Source organism: Gekko japonicus, unplaced genomic scaffold, assembly GCF_001447785.1.
Source record: "Gekko japonicus isolate JY-2015 unplaced genomic scaffold, Gekko_japonicus_V1.1 scaffold1666, whole genome shotgun sequence".
In the NCBI taxonomy this organism is placed as follows: domain Eukaryota; kingdom Metazoa; phylum Chordata; class Lepidosauria; order Squamata; family Gekkonidae; genus Gekko; species Gekko japonicus.
Genome location: NW_015170331.1, coordinates 313347 through 317513, shown reverse-complemented (window position 1 = coordinate 317513; position 4167 = coordinate 313347). Strand labels below are relative to the sequence as shown.

At 48.3% G+C, this 4167-nt stretch overlaps 1 protein-coding gene across 5 annotated transcripts in view; it reads right to left on the bottom strand.

Moving 5' to 3' along the window:
* ACLY (ATP citrate lyase) overlaps positions 1-4047 on the bottom strand; it is a 101891-nt gene extending 97844 nt beyond the window's left edge. For all 5 annotated transcript variants that reach the window (XM_015418132.1, XM_015418134.1, XM_015418135.1 and 2 more), the window contains exon 1: positions 3953-4047. The gene's annotated coding sequence lies outside the window, so the exon portion shown is untranslated. The remainder of the gene's footprint in view (positions 1-3952) is intronic.
* Positions 4048-4167: the final 120 nt, after the last annotated feature.

Below are 4167 nucleotides of genomic sequence, written 5' to 3'. Positions count from 1 at the left end.
CTGTTAGGTCAAACCGCCTTCAGCTGAAGACCGGTGGGGGGGGGGGGAGAGGGAAGGATCAATTGTTTGAATGGAACTGAACAGTGCCCTAAACGCTTATTTGAAACAAAAAGTCAAAATTAAACTACTGAACTGCAGAAAGGCATTTGCAGTTTTATTTGTACAGTGACAACGTCCTTGGTGGAGGCAGTGAGTGTCCGATTTCATCGGCCACCCTGCTCCAACTCCTCCTTTCTTTTTGCATTATGTCAACATACCATCAGTGGTGACTGACACCCACTTGCCCAACACTTTGATCCATCTTGGACACACACACACACAGGGTGCGTTCAGATGGGCCGCTTAGTCCACTTTCGGCATGCTTCAGTAACTGGTTTTATATCCACGTTCACACATCCAACATCTGCGCACCATCCCCAGCCGTTGCTTTCCGGCTCAAACCCCCTTTAAAACGGAGTATTTTGTTACCAGGTCCCCAACTGGTGTTTTCCTGATTCTCCGGTTCTAGCGGCACTTTTCGGATGTCTGATCACTCCTGCAGTGTCAAGCCACTTCCATTCGGAAACCCGAGGCTTCTGCTCTTTGCCCGCCATTTTATTTTAGCGTCAGCGGTATGCGCACAGGTGGAGCGCCGCATCTGCGTTATGCCTAGTTTTGTTGCAGTTTCGGGGTAAAAGTTTAAAGGGGAAGTGCTCCTTTAAAGTTTAAAGGGAAGTGTTACAGCAGTTGGGTTGAAGTGGAAATCGCTGTTCTGCACAAGTGCAAAAATTTTAATTGTACAGATGGCCCAAACTCAGAGAAAGAAAAACCACCAACGCATGCTCCTGCATGTGGACGGCGGGGAGCGATGTGGCTGCGCAGTGATCCGTAACAAGACGGTGAGTGTGATCGCAATTCTCCAGGTTAAAAAAACACACACTGGGACGGGAGCAATTTAAATCGCTCCCAACACGCCATCTGACCACACCCATACAGGGATTATCCAGGAGTTTCTGTCATTTTATTAATTATGTTATTGGGGTTTTAACTGTACTAAATTGTAATTGTTTTGAACTGTTTTATTGTTGCTGTAACCCACCCTGAGCCCACGTACCGGGGAGGGCGGGATATAAATTAAATAGATGAAATGAAAAGGGGGAGGGGGAGAGCGCAAGAAGGAACTCATCAGAACAGAATTCCAGTAAGGAGAGAAAAGCAAGAATCCTTTGGGTTTTTATGCTGTGCTTTACACCTTCTCTTTATCTGATGTCAGCTGCAATGTTTTCGATCACACTGTGCAGTTCTTTAAAGCAAAAGCGTGGGAGAAAAAAAAAACCTTTAGCATCACTGAAGCCTTTAAAATGGCTATAATTCTAGCAATGGCTGCAGTCCAAGAACCAGAGTGTTTAACAAGACAATCTTTGGGGGGGAGTTACTCTGGTTTAAGGGTACTGACTTCAGTGGACTTCAGCTGGAGTAACTTAACACAGGATCACACCGTAAAACACTGCCAATGCAATGCCAAAACCGCATACTGAGAATGAAGCCTGAGGGTTGATTTGTGTTTTGGGGGGTGATGCAGCACTCATCTTGATGGCCTTATGGGGTCCTCCTGCCCCGGGAGCTGATCGCTTGGACAGATAAAGAGATGAGAAATCAGCCAGTCTCCCCTCCCCCAAGAACTTGCCTGTATGCTCTGGAATATCCCTCAGCACCAGAATGTCAACATTCCTTCTCTATGCAGTTCAGTTTCCTCTGTGCACGCGACATCTGTCTTAGGGCTTGCTTGTGTGTTTTTTTTTTTTAATGTAGCTGCATTTCTGTTTGGCAGAGTAGCGGTTCTCTTTTCTGTTCAGATTTCTAATTCATCTTTTTTTTTAGATTTGCCTATCGACATGTGACAGTGGGAAATCGAAGTTATGACCGACTCAGACGGAAGGAAAATTCCAGCAATGTTTTTATTCCTTGCCCTACATACAGCTAACTTTGTGGAGTATGTCTGAGACACGGATTCACTAGGCACATGGTGGTATAATTTCAGGCTCTGCAACAGAGGCATCTAACATTTTGCCGGAAGAGTCCATGGAGCCCCTTTCTTAAGAACTTAACTCTCTGGCATGTGGACTGCTTAAGTCTTCCAGCCAGGCCTTCCAAACTTCCTGACTCACAGCCTTTTTGCCTCCTTACAGATTTAAACAAGTTATCCAGTACAGTTCAAGCAGAGAAATTAAGGGAAAGGTTAGCATCTGGAAGAAAAAACCACAGATTTTTGTGGCATGTACAACTCAGATGAAAAGCACACACTTTGCACATGTGAGACCCCCAAGGTCAATACTCAGCATCTTCCATTAAAAATATCTCACCGAGTTCAGGACACCTTTAGAGCGCCGCCACCACTATGGGGCATAAGGCCCCTTCTTATGTTAGCAAAATACTGGAGATGGAAAATTACATTCTGAACTTCACGGCTCATACATCGAGCTTTTTATTCTTGAAGCAGCTTCCCTCCCATGACACGCTTTCAATATCACGCTAATGTCAGCACGCCCCACCAAGAGGCCGGAGAAAGTTAACAGCCACCACAACAGGCCTGCATCAAGGAAGGAAAAGAGCAGAGAAGGATCCGCTCCATCGCATCACCCCACAAGCCCTCTTTTCAATCCAGGGGGCAAGCTGCAACAGAACAGGACCAAGCCCCACTGAGACCTGCCTTCCATCAAGCCAAAAGATCTAGTCCCAGCATCCTTTCTCCCAACAGCGGTTAGCCAAGAACCTCCACAAAACTCACAATCAGGTCATGAAGGCAACAACCCTGCCTCTATCCCGGCATACAACACCCTGAGGTAGGCTGTCTCCAAACAGGGAAACTATCGCTTGGATCTCACCATTGAGTAATCCATCCTCCCTGACTGTAAAAAGCAAGCTAAAGCTCTAGTCATCCTCTTGCGTCCAAGAATCCGACAAGTCCATCAGGTGCTCAGAGATTACTTTTCCTCCACTCTGAACCTACCACCAACCAGTCTTCACTGGATGATCCTTATTTCCAGCATTCAGGAACGAGGGAGACAAATATTCTCTCTACGCAAAACAACTGGATGATCCTTATTTCCAGAACTTATGAATAAGGGAGGCAAATATTCTCTCTACCCAAAAGAACTGGATGATCCTTATTCCCGGCACTTATGAATAAGGGAGGCAAATATTCTCTCTGCGCAAAACAACTGGATGATCCTTATTCCCAGCATTTATGAACGAGGGAGGCAAATATTCTCTCTACCCAAAAGAACTGGATGATCCTTATTCCCAGCACTTATGAATAAGAGAGGCAAATATTCTCTACCCAAAAGAACTTTTTAAAAGTACATCTCTCACTCACACACACAATATGCACAGCACAACCTATGGGTTATTCTCAGCTTCCTCTCCCCCAAGCCCCTTTCTCATCTTTGGAGCCTACAAAGTCTGGGAGAAAAGGCCCCCCCCCCCCCGCCCTCCCTCCCCCCCCCTCCTTTACTCACACACACAATATGCACAGCACAACCTATGGGTTATTCTCAGCTTCCTCTCCCCCAAGCCCCTTTCTCATCTTTGGAGCCTACAAAGTCTGGGAGAAAAGGCCCCCCCCCCCCCTTCCCTCTGACACCCCATTCTTGTATTTCACACTGCGGTCCCGACGGACCCAGGAGCTTAGCGCCCTCCACCAGGCCCCTTTGGGGCTCAGCACAGGTTAAAAACGGAGCGGTCTCTGCCCCCGAGGAGCCTGCCATCTCCCACCAATCCAAGAAAACAAACAACACCACCCCCCACCCCCCCCCCAAAAAAAAAAAAAACCCTTGCTCATTTTTGGAATACTGATGTCCTAAGAGTATGGACAGCCCAAAGGGAGCTTCTCCTTTTTTTCCTGTCTCCCGGGGAGGAACGGAGAAGGGTGCCAGTGTAGGAAATATTGCAAGCCAAGCCTCCCCCCACTCACCTTGCTGCAACGCGCGAGCACACGGGACGCCTCTGCCTTCTGTTGGGGCTCCGCACCGCTTTTGTCCGGGCCCTTCCCCTACCGGCTTCCTCCTCCTCCTCCTCCCCCCCCCCCCCGCCTCATCTCATATGGCTACACGCGCTCCCCGCTGCGCCATAGGGCGGCCTGGCCCCCACGTGCCGCTTGCCTGAGCGCGGCTCCGCCTCGCCCACTTA